Consider the following 14,584-nt stretch of genomic DNA (forward strand, 5'->3'; position numbering starts at 1 on the left):
TGTAGAGTTCATATGTTGTCATCATTCCATGCTTTGAAATTTCATTAAGTGCTTGCCCTCCAAGCCCATGTCCATCCTCTTTTTGTTCACAAAGTGTTTGAATTTGTCTCTCAGTCTTAATCAATTAGTTTTGCTATATTATTTGTCTCGCTCTTTTATTAAACTTTGCTCGGGTAGTCGCCTTCAGTTCCCACTGAGAATAAAAAATCTATTTCCTACTTACCATATGTTTTCCCTCAGTGTAGGAGAATGGCAATAGGCATTCAATGGGAACTTAACTTTGAAAAATGGAATGAAGAAGATGATGAATATAATCATATTTGATTGATTTTTTATGATTTGTATTCAACTTTGACTATTGCTGTAGAGTACTTTTATTGGTTTGCTTGTTAACTTTGGCTCTACTAGAGAGTTTACTTATGGTAAAAAGCTGTATTTTGTAAAACTTGGAGATGCCGGGGATTGATCCCGGGGCCTCATACAAGCGAAGCATGCGCTCTACCACCGAGCTACATCACTTATGAGCTGCTATTTTCTGATGCATAAGTGATTGCAGCTTTACAATTCACTAGAGATTTACTCCTTTTCAGTGTTATTAGGGATATCTTAGAGGATGGAAGCATAACCATTATACCATGCTTGACTGCAAGGACTTTATGGTTTTCATGGCTGATGAGAATGCAAGTAGATGCCCATTCCAAACACTGGAATGCTCTTAAAGTTCTCCATCAGAGACTGGTTTATCATCAGAATCCCCTACTTTTACTAATGAATGGTGTGGATATTGATCAAGTTTTGCTAACTAGAGGGCTGTCTTACATTCTGTTTGGTCATCAGTGTCAGAACTTAGCAGAAGGGCACAAAGAATGCATGCTAAGACTGCCTCTTGGGCATTGCTAGAAAATGCTTCACAAGACAATCTTTGTAGACTTCATATGTTGTCATCATTCCATGCTTTGAAATTTTATTAAGTGCTTGCCCTCCAAGCCCATGTCCATCCTCTTTTTGTTCATAAAGTGGTTGAACTTGTCTCTCAATCTTAATCAATTAGTTTTGCTATATTATTTGTCTCGCTCTTTTATTAAACTTTGCTCGGGTAGTCGCCTTCAGTTCCCACTGAAAATAAAAAATCTATTTCCTACTTACCATATGTTTTCCCTCAGTGTAGGAGAATGGCAATAGGCATACAATGGGAACTTAACTTTGAAAAATGGAATGAAGAAGATGATGAATATAATCATATTTGATTGATTTTTTATGATTTGTATTCATCTTTGACTATTGCTGTAGAGTACTTTTTTTGGTTTGCTTGTTAACTTTGGCTTTACTAGAGAGTTTACATATGGTAAAAAGCTGTATTTTGTAAAACTTAGAGATGCCAGGGATTGAACTCGGGGCCTCATACATGCGAAGCATGCGCTCTACCACTGAGCTACATCCCCTATGAGCTGCTATTTTCTTATGTACAAGTGATTGCAGCTTTACATTTCACTAGAGATTTACTACTTTTCAGAGTTTTTAGGGATATATTAGAGGATGGAAGCATAACCATTATACCATGCTTGACTGCAAGGACTTTATGATTTTCATGGGTGATGAGAATGCAAGTAGAAGTCCATTCCAAACATTGGAATGCTCTTAAAGTTCTCCATCAGAGACTGGTTTATCATCAGAACCCCTACTTTTACTACTGAATGGTGTGGATATTGATCAAGTTTTGCTAACTAGAGGGCTGTCTTACATTCTGTTTGGTCATCAGTGTCAGAACTTAGCAGAAGGGCACAAAGGATGCATGCTAAGACTGCCTCTTGGCCACTGCTAGCTAATGCTTCAACAGACAATCTATGTAGAGTTCATATGTTGTCATCATTCCATGCTTTGAAATTTCATTAAGTGCTTGCCCTCCAAGCCCATGTCCATCCTCATTTTGTTCACAAAGTGTTTGAACTTGTCTCTCAATCTTAATCAATTAGTTTTGCTATATTATTTGTCTCGCTCTTTTATTAAACTTTGCTCGGGTAGTCGCCTTCAGTTCCCACTGAAAATAAAAAATCTATTTCCTACTTACCATATGTTTTCCCTCAGTGTAGGAGAATGGCAATAGGCATTCAATGGGAACTTAACTTTGAAAAATGGAATGAAGAAGATGATGAATATAATCATATTTGATTGATTTTTTATGATTTGTATTCAACTTTGACTATTGCTGTAGAGTACTTTTATTGGTTTGCTTTTTAACTTTTGCTCTTCTAGAGAGTTTACATATGGTAAAAAGCTGTATTTTTAAAACTTGGAAATGCCGGGGATTGAACCCAGGGCCTCATACATGTGAAGCATGCGCTCTACCACTGAGCTACATCCCCTATGAGCTGCTATTTTCTTATGTACAAGTGATTGCAGCTTTACATTTCACTAGAGATTTACTACTTTTCAGAGTTTTTAGGGATATATTAGAGGATGGAAGCATAACCATTATACCATGCTTGACTGCAAGGACTTTATGGTTTTCATGGGTGATGAGAATGCAAGTAGAAGTCCATTCCAAACATTGGAATGCTCTTAAAGTTCTCCATCAGAGACTGGTTTATCATCAGAATCCCGTACTTTTACTAATGAATGGTGTGGATATTGATCAAGTTTTGCTAACTAGAGGGCTGTCTTACATTCTGTTTGGTCATCAGTGTCAGAACTTAGCAGAAGGGCACAAAGGATGCATGCTATGACTGCCTCTTGGCCACTGCTAGCTAATGCTTCAACAGACAATCTATGTAGAGTTCATATGTTGTCATCATTCCATGCTTTGAAATTTCATTAAGTGCTTGCCCTCCAAGCCCATGTCCATCCTCTTTTTGTTCACAAAGTGTTTGAATTTGTCTCTCAGTCTTAATCAATTAGTTTTGCTATATTATTTGTCTCGCTCTTTTATTAAACTTTGCTCGGGTAGTCGCCTTCAGTTCCCACTGAGAATAAAAAATCTATTTCCTACTTACCATATGTTTTCCCTCAGTGTAGGAGAATGGCAATAGGCATTCAATGGGAACTTAACTTTGAAAAATGGAATGAAGAAGATGATGAATATAATCATATTTGATTGATTTTTTATGATTTGTATTCAACTTTGACTATTGCTGTAGAGTACTTTTATTGGTTTGCTTGTTAACTTTGGCTCTACTAGAGAGTTTACTTATGGTAAAAACTGTCTTTTGTAAAACTTGGAGATGCCGGGGATTGATCCCGGGGCCTCATACAAGCGAAGCATGCGCTCTACCACCGAGCTACATCACTTATGAGCTGCTATTTTCTGATGCATAAGTGATTGCAGCTTTACAATTCACTAGAGATTTACTACTTTTCAGTGTTATTAGGGATATCTTAGAGGATGGAAGCATAACCATTATACCATGCTTGACTGCAAGGACTTTATGGTTTTCATGGCTGATGAGAATGCAAGTAGATGCCCATTCCAAACACTGGAATGCTCTTAAAGTTCTCCATCAGAGACTGGTTTATCATCAGAATCCCCTACTTTTACTAATGAATGGTGTGGATATTGATCAAGTTTTGCTAACTAGAGGGCTGTCTTACATTCTGTTTGGTCATCAGTGTCAGAACTTAGCAGAAGGGCACAAAGGATGCATGCTAAGACTGCCTCTTGGCCTCTGCTAGCTAATGCTTCACCAGACAATCTATGTAGAGTTGATATGTTGTCATCATTCCATGGTTTGAAATATCATTAAGTGCATGCCCTCCAAGCCCATGTCCATCCTCTTTTTGTTCACAAAGTGTTTGAACTTGTCTCTCAATCTTAATCAATTAGTTTTGCTATATTATTTGTCTCGCTCTTTTATTAAACTATGCTTGAGTTGTCGCCTTCAGTTCCCACTGAAAATATAAAATCTATTTCCTACTTACCATAAGTTTTCCATCATTGTAGGAGAATGGCAATAAGCATTCAATGGGAACTTAACTTTGAAAAATGGAATGAAGAAGATGATGAATATAATCATATTTGATTGATTTTTTATGATTTGTATTCAACTTTGACTATTGCTGTTGAATACTATTATTGGTTTGCTTGTTTTCTTTGGCTCTACTAGAGAGTTTACATATGGTAAAAAGCTGTATTTTGTAAAACTTTGAGATGCCGGGGATTGAAACCGGGGCCTCATACATGCGAACCATGCGCTCTACCACTGAGCTACATCACCTATGAGCTGCTATTTTTTTATGCACAAGTGATTGCAGCTTTACATTTCACTAGAGATTTACTACTTTTCAGTGTTATTAGGGATATCTTAGAGGATGGAAGCATAACCATTATACCATGCTTGACTGCAAGGACTTTATGGTTTTCATGGCTGATGAGAATGCAAGTAGAAGCCCATTCCAAACATTGGAATGCTCTTAAAGTTCTCTATCAGAGACTGGTTTATCATCAGAATCCCCTACTTTTACTAATGAATGGTGTGGATATTGATCAAGTTTTGCTAACTAGAGGGCTGTCTTACATTCTGTTTGGTCATCAGTGTCAGAACTTAGCAGAAGGGCACAAAGGATGCATGCTAAGACTGCCTCTTGGCCACTGCTAGCTAATGCTCCACCAGACAATCTATGTAGAGTTGATATGTTGTCATCATTCCATGCTTTGAAATATCATTAAGTGCTTGCCCTCCAAGCCCATGTCCATCCTCTTTTTCTTCACAAAGTGTTTGAACTTGTCTCTCAATCTTAATCAATTAGTTTTGATATATTATTTGTCTCGCTCTTTTATTAAACTTTGATTGAGTTGTCGCCTTCAGTTCCCACTGAAAATAAAAAATCTATTTCCTACTTACCATAAGTTTTCCCTCAGTGTAGGAGAATGGCAATAAGCATTCAATGGGAACTTAACTTTGAAAACTGGAATGAAGAAGATGATGAATATAATCATATTTGATTGATTTTTTATGATTTGTATTCAACTTTGACTATTGCTGTAGAGTACTTTTATTGGTTTGCTTGTTTTCTTTGGCTTTACTACAGAGTTTACATATGGTAAAAAGCTGTATTTTGTAAAACTTTGATATGCCAGGGATTGAACCCGGGACCTCATACATGCGAAGCATGTGCTCTACCACTGAGCTACATCCCCTATGAGCTGCTATTTTCTTATGCATAAGTGATTGCAGCTTTACAATTCACTAGAGATTTACTACTTTTCAGTGTTATTAGTGATATCTTAGAGGATGGAAGCATAACCATTATACCATGCTTGACTGCAAGGACTTTATGGTTTTCATGGATGATGAGAATGTAAGTAGATTCCCATTCCAAACACTGGAATGCTCTTAAAGTTCTCCATCAGAGACTGGTTCATCATCAGAATCCCCTACCTTTACTAATGAATGGTGTGGATATTGATCAAGTTTTGCTAACTAGAGGGCTGTCTTACATTCTGTTTGGTCATCAGTGTCAGAACTTAGCAGAAGGGCACAAAGGATGCATGCTAAGACTGCCTATTGGGCATTGCTAGCTAATGCTTCACCAGACAATCTATGTAGAGTTGATATGTTGTCATCATTCCATGCTTTGAAATTTCATTAAGTGCTTGCCCTCCAAGCCCATGTCCATCCTCTTTTTGTTTATAAAGTGGTTGAACTTGTCTCTCCATCTTAATCATTTAGTTCTGCTATATTATTTGTCTCGCTCTTTTATTAAACTTTGCTCAGGTAGTCGCCTTCAGTTCCCACTGAGAATAAAAAATCTATTTCCTACTTACCATAAGTTTTCCCTCAGTGTAGGAGAATGGCAATAGGCATTCAATGGGAACTTAACCTTGAAAACTGGAATGAAGAAGATGATGAATATAATCATATTTGATTGATTTTTTATGATTTGTGTTCAACTTTGACTATTGCTGTAGAGTACTTTTATTGGTTTGCTTGTTAACTTTGGCTCTACTAGAGAGTTTACATATGGTAAAAAGCTGTATTTTGTAAAACTTAGAGATTCTGGGGATTGAACCTGGGGCCTCATACATGTGAAGCATGCGCTCTACCACTGAGCTACATCCCTTATGAGCTGCTATTTTCTTATGCACAAGTGATTGCAGCTTTACATTTCACTAGAGATTTACTACTTTTCAGTGTTATTAGGGATATCTTAGAGGATGGAAGCATAACCATTATACCATGCTTGACTGCAAGGACTTTATGGTTTTCATGGCTGATGAGAATGCAAGTAGATGCCCATTCCAAACACTGGAATGCTCTTAAAGTTCTCCATCAGAGACTGGTTTATCATCAGAATCCCCTACTTTTACTAATGAATGGTGTGGATATTGATCAAGTTTTGCTAACTAGAGGGCTGTCTTACATTCTGTTTGGTCATCAGTGTCAGAACTTAGCAGAAGGGCACAAAGGATGCATGCTAAGACTGCCTCTTGGGCATTGCTAGAAAATGCTTCACAAGACAATCTATGTAGACTTCATATGTTGTCATCATTCCATGATTTGAAATTTCATTAAGTGCTTGCCCTCCAAGCCCATGTCCATCCTCTTTTTGTTCACAAAGTGTTTGAATTTGTCTCTCAGTCTTAATCAATTAGTTTTGCTATATTATTTGTCTCGCTCTTTTATTAAACTTTGCTCGGGTAGTCGCCTTCAGTTCCCACTGAGAATAAAAAATATATTTCCTACTTACCATATGTTTTCCCTCAGTGTAGGAGAATGGCAATAGGCATTCAATGGGAACTTAACTTTGAAAAATGGAATGAAGAAGATGATGAATATAATCATATTTGATTGATTTTTTATGATTTGTATTCAACTTTGACTATTGCTGTAGAGTACTTTTATTGGTTTGCTTGTTAACTTTGGCTCTACTAGAGAGTTTACTTATGGTAAAAAGCTGTATTTTGTAAAACTTGGAGATGCCGGGGATTGATCCCGGGGCCTCATACAAGCGAAGCATGCGCTCTACCACCGAGCTACATCACTTATGAGCTGCTATTTTCTGATGCATAAGTGATTGCAGCTTTACAATTCACTAGAGATTTACTCCTTTTCAGTGTTATTAGGGATATCTTAGAGGATGGAAGCATAACCATTATACCATGCTTGACTGCAAGGACTTTATGGTTTTCATGGCTGATGAGAATGCAAGTAGATGCCCATTCCAAACACTGGAATGCTCTTAAAGTTCTCCATCAGAGACTGGTTTATCATCAGAATCCCCTACTTTTACTAATGAATGGTGTGGATATTGATCAAGTTTTGCTAACTAGAGGGCTGTCTTACATTCTGTTTGGTCATCAGTGTCAGAACTTAGCAGAAGGGCACAAAGAATGCATGCTAAGACTGCCTCTTGGGCATTGCTAGAAAATGCTTCACAAGACAATCTATGTAGATTTAATATGTTGTCATCATTCCATGCTTTGAAATTTCATTAAGTGCTTGCCCTCCAAGCCCATGTCCATCCTCATTTTGTTCACAAAGTGTTTGAACTTGTCTCTCAATCTTAATCAATTAGTTTTGCTATATTATTTGTCTCGCTCTTTTATTAAACTTTGCTCGGGTAGTCGCCTTCAGTTCCCACTGAAAATAAAAAATCTATTTCCTACTTACCATATGTTTTCCCTCAGTGTAGGAGAATGGCAATAGGCATTCAATGGGAACTTAACTTTGAAAAATGGAATGAAGAAGATGATGAATATAATCATATTTGATTGATTTTTTATGATTTGTATTCAACTTTGACTATTGCTGTAGAGTACTTTTATTGGTTTGCTTTTTAACTTTTGCTCTTCTAGAGAGTTTACATATGGTAAAAAGCTGTATTTTTAAAACTTGGAAATGCCGGGGATTGAACCCAGGGCCTCATACATGTGAAGCATGCGCTCTACCACTGAGCTACATCCCCTATGAGCTGCTATTTTCTTATGTACAAGTGATTGCAGCTTTACATTTCACTAGAGATTTACTACTTTTCAGAGTTTTTAGGGATATATTAGAGGATGGAAGCATAACCATTATACCATGCTTGACTGCAAGGACTTTATGGTTTTCATGGGTGATGAGAATGCAAGTAGAAGTCCATTCCAAACATTGGAATGCTCTTAAAGTTCTCCATCAGAGACTGGTTTATCATCAGAATCCCGTACTTTTACTAATGAATGGTGTGGATATTGATCAAGTTTTGCTAACTAGAGGGCTGTCTTACATTCTGTTTGGTCATCAGTGTCAGAACTTAGCAGAAGGGCACAAAGGATGCATGCTATGACTGCCTCTTGGCCACTGCTAGCTAATGCTTCAACAGACAATCTATGTAGAGTTCATATGTTGTCATCATTCCATGCTTTGAAATTTCATTAAGTGCTTGCCCTCCAAGCCCATGTCCATCCTCTTTTTGTTCACAAAGTGTTTGAATTTGTCTCTCAGTCTTAATCAATTAGTTTTGCTATATTATTTGTCTCGCTCTTTTATTAAACTTTGCTCGGGTAGTCGCCTTCAGTTCCCACTGAGAATAAAAAATCTATTTCCTACTTACCATATGTTTTCCCTCAGTGTAGGAGAATGGCAATAGGCATTCAATGGGAACTTAACTTTGAAAAATGGAATGAAGAAGATGATGAATATAATCATATTTGATTGATTTTTTATGATTTGTATTCAACTTTGACTATTGCTGTAGAGTACTTTTATTGGTTTGCTTGTTAACTTTGGCTCTACTAGAGAGTTTACTTATGGTAAAAACTGTCTTTTGTAAAACTTGGAGATGCCGGGGATTGATCCCGGGGCCTCATACAAGCGAAGCATGCGCTCTACCACCGAGCTACATCACTTATGAGCTGCTATTTTCTGATGCATAAGTGATTGCAGCTTTACAATTCACTAGAGATTTACTACTTTTCAGTGTTATTAGGGATATCTTAGAGGATGGAAGCATAACCATTATACCATGCTTGACTGCAAGGACTTTATGGTTTTCATGGCTGATGAGAATGCAAGTAGATGCCCATTCCAAACACTGGAATGCTCTTAAAGTTCTCCATCAGAGACTGGTTTATCATCAGAATCCCCTACTTTTACTAATGAATGGTGTGGATATTGATCAAGTTTTGCTAACTAGAGGGCTGTCTTACATTCTGTTTGGTCATCAGTGTCAGAACTTAGCAGAAGGGCACAAAGGATGCATGCTAAGACTGCCTCTTGGCCTCTGCTAGCTAATGCTTCACCAGACAATCTATGTAGAGTTGATATGTTGTCATCATTCCATGGTTTGAAATATCATTAAGTGCATGCCCTCCAAGCCCATGTCCATCCTCTTTTTGTTCACAAAGTGTTTGAACTTGTCTCTCAATCTTAATCAATTAGTTTTGCTATATTATTTGTCTCGCTCTTTTATTAAACTATGCTTGAGTTGTCGCCTTCAGTTCCCACTGAAAATATAAAATCTATTTCCTACTTACCATAAGTTTTCCATCATTGTAGGAGAATGGCAATAAGCATTCAATGGGAACTTAACTTTGAAAAATGGAATGAAGAAGATGATGAATATAATCATATTTGATTGATTTTTTATGATTTGTATTCAACTTTGACTATTGCTGTTGAATACTATTATTGGTTTGCTTGTTTTCTTTGGCTCTACTAGAGAGTTTACATATGGTAAAAAGCTGTATTTTGTAAAACTTTGAGATGCCGGGGATTGAAACCGGGGCCTCATACATGCGAACCATGCGCTCTACCACTGAGCTACATCACCTATGAGCTGCTATTTTTTTATGCACAAGTGATTGCAGCTTTACATTTCACTAGAGATTTACTACTTTTCAGTGTTATTAGGGATATCTTAGAGGATGGAAGCATAACCATTATACCATGCTTGACTGCAAGGACTTTATGGTTTTCATGGCTGATGAGAATGCAAGTAGAAGCCCATTCCAAACATTGGAATGCTCTTAAAGTTCTCTATCAGAGACTGGTTTATCATCAGAATCCCCTACTTTTACTAATGAATGGTGTGGATATTGATCAAGTTTTGCTAACTAGAGGGCTGTCTTACATTCTGTTTGGTCATCAGTGTCAGAACTTAGCAGAAGGGCACAAAGGATGCATGCTAAGACTGCCTCTTGGCCACTGCTAGCTAATGCTCCACCAGACAATCTATGTAGAGTTGATATGTTGTCATCATTCCATGCTTTGAAATATCATTAAGTGCTTGCCCTCCAAGCCCATGTCCATCCTCTTTTTCTTCACAAAGTGTTTGAACTTGTCTCTCAATCTTAATCAATTAGTTTTGATATATTATTTGTCTCGCTCTTTTATTAAACTTTGATTGAGTTGTCGCCTTCAGTTCCCACTGAAAATAAAAAATCTATTTCCTACTTACCATAAGTTTTCCCTCAGTGTAGGAGAATGGCAATAAGCATTCAATGGGAACTTAACTTTGAAAACTGGAATGAAGAAGATGATGAATATAATCATATTTGATTGATTTTTTATGATTTGTATTCAACTTTGACTATTGCTGTAGAGTACTTTTATTGGTTTGCTTGTTTTCTTTGGCTTTACTACAGAGTTTACATATGGTAAAAAGCTGTATTTTGTAAAACTTTGATATGCCAGGGATTGAACCCGGGACCTCATACATGCGAAGCATGTGCTCTACCACTGAGCTACATCCCCTATGAGCTGCTATTTTCTTATGCATAAGTGATTGCAGCTTTACAATTCACTAGAGATTTACTACTTTTCAGTGTTATTAGTGATATCTTAGAGGATGGAAGCATAACCATTATACCATGCTTGACTGCAAGGACTTTATGGTTTTCATGGATGATGAGAATGTAAGTAGATTCCCATTCCAAACACTGGAATGCTCTTAAAGTTCTCCATCAGAGACTGGTTCATCATCAGAATCCCCTACCTTTACTAATGAATGGTGTGGATATTGATCAAGTTTTGCTAACTAGAGGGCTGTCTTACATTCTGTTTGGTCATCAGTGTCAGAACTTAGCAGAAGGGCACAAAGGATGCATGCTAAGACTGCCTATTGGGCATTGCTAGCTAATGCTTCACCAGACAATCTATGTAGAGTTGATATGTTGTCATCATTCCATGCTTTGAAATTTCATTAAGTGCTTGCCCTCCAAGCCCATGTCCATCCTCTTTTTGTTTATAAAGTGGTTGAACTTGTCTCTCCATCTTAATCATTTAGTTCTGCTATATTATTTGTCTCGCTCTTTTATTAAACTTTGCTCAGGTAGTCGCCTTCAGTTCCCACTGAGAATAAAAAATCTATTTCCTACTTACCATAAGTTTTCCCTCAGTGTAGGAGAATGGCAATAGGCATTCAATGGGAACTTAACCTTGAAAACTGGAATGAAGAAGATGATGAATATAATCATATTTGATTGATTTTTTATGATTTGTGTTCAACTTTGACTATTGCTGTAGAGTACTTTTATTGGTTTGCTTGTTAACTTTGGCTCTACTAGAGAGTTTACATATGGTAAAAAGCTGTATTTTGTAAAACTTAGAGATTCTGGGGATTGAACCTGGGGCCTCATACATGTGAAGCATGCGCTCTACCACTGAGCTACATCCCTTATGAGCTGCTATTTTCTTATGCACAAGTGATTGCAGCTTTACATTTCACTAGAGATTTACTACTTTTCAGTGTTATTAGGGATATCTTAGAGGATGGAAGCATAACCATTATACCATGCTTGACTGCAAGGACTTTATGGTTTTCATGGCTGATGAGAATGCAAGTAGATGCCCATTCCAAACACTGGAATGCTCTTAAAGTTCTCCATCAGAGACTGGTTTATCATCAGAATCCCCTACTTTTACTAATGAATGGTGTGGATATTGATCAAGTTTTGCTAACTAGAGGGCTGTCTTACATTCTGTTTGGTCATCAGTGTCAGAACTTAGCAGAAGGGCACAAAGGATGCATGCTAAGACTGCCTCTTGGGCATTGCTAGAAAATGCTTCACAAGACAATCTATGTAGACTTCATATGTTGTCATCATTCCATGATTTGAAATTTCATTAAGTGCTTGCCCTCCAAGCCCATGTCCATCCTCTTTTTGTTCACAAAGTGTTTGAATTTGTCTCTCAGTCTTAATCAATTAGTTTTGCTATATTATTTGTCTCGCTCTTTTATTAAACTTTGCTCGGGTAGTCGCCTTCAGTTCCCACTGAGAATAAAAAATCTATTTCCTACTTACCATATGTTTTCCCTCAGTGTAGGAGAATGGCAATAGGCATTCAATGGGAACTTAACTTTGAAAAATGGAATGAAGAAGATGATGAATATAATCATATTTGATTGATTTTTTATGATTTGTATTCAACTTTGACTATTGCTGTAGAGTACTTTTATTGGTTTGCTTGTTAACTTTGGCTCTACTAGAGAGTTTACTTATGGTAAAAAGCTGTATTTTGTAAAACTTGGAGATGCCGGGGATTGATCCCGGGGCCTCATACAAGCGAAGCATGCGCTCTACCACCGAGCTACATCACTTATGAGCTGCTATTTTCTGATGCATAAGTGATTGCAGCTTTACAATTCACTAGAGATTTACTCCTTTTCAGTGTTATTAGGGATATCTTAGAGGATGGAAGCATAACCATTATACCATGCTTGACTGCAAGGACTTTATGGTTTTCATGGCTGATGAGAATGCAAGTAGATGCCCATTCCAAACACTGGAATGCTCTTAAAGTTCTCCATCAGAGACTGGTTTATCATCAGAATCCCCTACTTTTACTAATGAATGGTGTGGATATTGATCAAGTTTTGCTAACTAGAGGGCTGTCTTACATTCTGTTTGGTCATCAGTGTCAGAACTTAGCAGAAGGGCACAAAGAATGCATGCTAAGACTGCCTCTTGGGCATTGCTAGAAAATGCTTCACAAGACAATCTTTGTAGACTTCATATGTTGTCATCATTCCATGCTTTGAAATTTTATTAAGTGCTTGCCCTCCAAGCCCATGTCCATCCTCTTTTTGTTCATAAAGTGGTTGAACTTGTCTCTCAATCTTAATCAATTAGTTTTGCTATATTATTTGTCTCGCTCTTTTATTAAACTTTGCTCGGGTAGTCGCCTTCAGTTCCCACTGAAAATAAAAAATCTATTTCCTACTTACCATATGTTTTCCCTCAGTGTAGGAGAATGGCAATAGGCATACAATGGGAACTTAACTTTGAAAAATGGAATGAAGAAGATGATGAATATAATCATATTTGATTGATTTTTTATGATTTGTATTCATCTTTGACTATTGCTGTAGAGTACTTTTTTTGGTTTGCTTGTTAACTTTGGCTTTACTAGAGAGTTTACATATGGTAAAAAGCTGTATTTTGTAAAACTTAGAGACGACAGGGATTGAACTCGGGGCCTCATACATGCGAAGCATGCGCTCTACCACTGAGCTACATCCCCTATGAGCTGCTATTTTCTTATGTACAAGTGATTGCAGCTTTACATTTCACTAGAGATTTACTACTTTTCAGAGTTTTTAGGGATATATTAGAGGATGGAAGCATAACCATTATACCATGCTTGACTGCAAGGACTTTATGATTTTCATGGGTGATGAGAATGCAAGTAGAAGTCCATTCCAAACATTGGAATGCTCTTAAAGTTCTCCATCAGAGACTGGTTTATCATCAGAATCCCCTACTTTTACTACTGAATGGTGTGGATATTGATCAAGTTTTGCTAACTAGAGGGCTGTCTTACATTCTGTTTGGTCATCAGTGTCAGAACTTAGCAGAAGGGCACAAAGGATGCATGCTAAGACTGCCTCTTGGCCACTGCTAGCTAATGCTTCAACAGACAATCTATGTAGAGTTCATATGTTGTCATCATTCCATGCTTTGAAATTTCATTAAGTGCTTGCCCTCCAAGCCCATGTCCATCCTCTTTTTGTTCACAAAGTGTTTGAACTTGTCTCTCAATCTTAATCAATTAGTTTTGCTATATTATTTGTCTCGCTCTTTTATTAAACTTTGCTCGGGTAGTCGCCTTCAGTTCCCACTGAAAATAAAAAATCTATTTCCTACTTACCATATGTTTTCCCTCAGTGTAGGAGAATGGCAATAGGCATTCAATGGGAACTTAACTTTGAAAAATGGAATGAAGAAGATGATGAATATAATCATATTTGATTGATTTTTTATGATTTGTATTCAACTTTGACTATTGCTGTAGAGTACTTTTATTGGTTTGCTTTTTAACTTTTGCTCTTCTAGAGAGTTTACATATGGTAAAAAGCTGTATTTTTAAAACTTGGAAATGCCGGGGATTGAACCCAGGGCCTCATACATGTGAAGCATGCGCTCTACCACTGAGCTACATCCCCTATGAGCTGCTATTTTCTTATGTACAAGTGATTGCAGCTTTACATTTCACTAGAGATTTACTACTTTTCAGAGTTTTTAGGGATATATTAGAGGATGGAAGCATAACCATTATACCATGCTTGACTGCAAGGACTTTATGGTTTTCATGGGTGATGAGAATGCAAGTAGAAGTCCATTCCAAACATTGGAATGCTCTTAAAGTTCTCCATCAGAGACTGGTTTATC

At 37.2% G+C, this 14,584-nt stretch overlaps 4 non-coding genes across 4 annotated transcripts; all 4 read right to left on the bottom strand.

The window, feature by feature from the left end:
- Nucleotides 1-1,370: 1,370 nt before the first annotated feature.
- TRNAA-CGC (transfer RNA alanine (anticodon CGC)) lies at nucleotides 1,371-1,442 on the bottom strand. The gene has a single exon. It is a non-coding gene; the product is annotated as a tRNA-Ala (tRNA).
- Nucleotides 1,443-2,291: 849 nt separating this feature from the next.
- TRNAV-CAC (transfer RNA valine (anticodon CAC)) lies at nucleotides 2,292-2,363 on the bottom strand. The gene has a single exon. It is a non-coding gene; the product is annotated as a tRNA-Val (tRNA).
- A 5,464-nt stretch (nucleotides 2,364-7,827) lies between these two features.
- TRNAV-CAC (transfer RNA valine (anticodon CAC)) lies at nucleotides 7,828-7,899 on the bottom strand. The gene has a single exon. It is a non-coding gene; the product is annotated as a tRNA-Val (tRNA).
- A 6,387-nt stretch (nucleotides 7,900-14,286) lies between these two features.
- Nucleotides 14,287-14,358, bottom strand: TRNAV-CAC (transfer RNA valine (anticodon CAC)). Its single transcript has one exon. It is a non-coding gene; the product is annotated as a tRNA-Val (tRNA).
- Nucleotides 14,359-14,584: the final 226 nt, after the last annotated feature.

This window comes from Taudactylus pleione, unplaced genomic scaffold (assembly GCF_031769625.1).
Source record: "Taudactylus pleione unplaced genomic scaffold, aTauple2 ptg000070l, whole genome shotgun sequence".
NCBI lineage: Eukaryota > Metazoa > Chordata > Amphibia > Anura > Myobatrachidae > Taudactylus > Taudactylus pleione.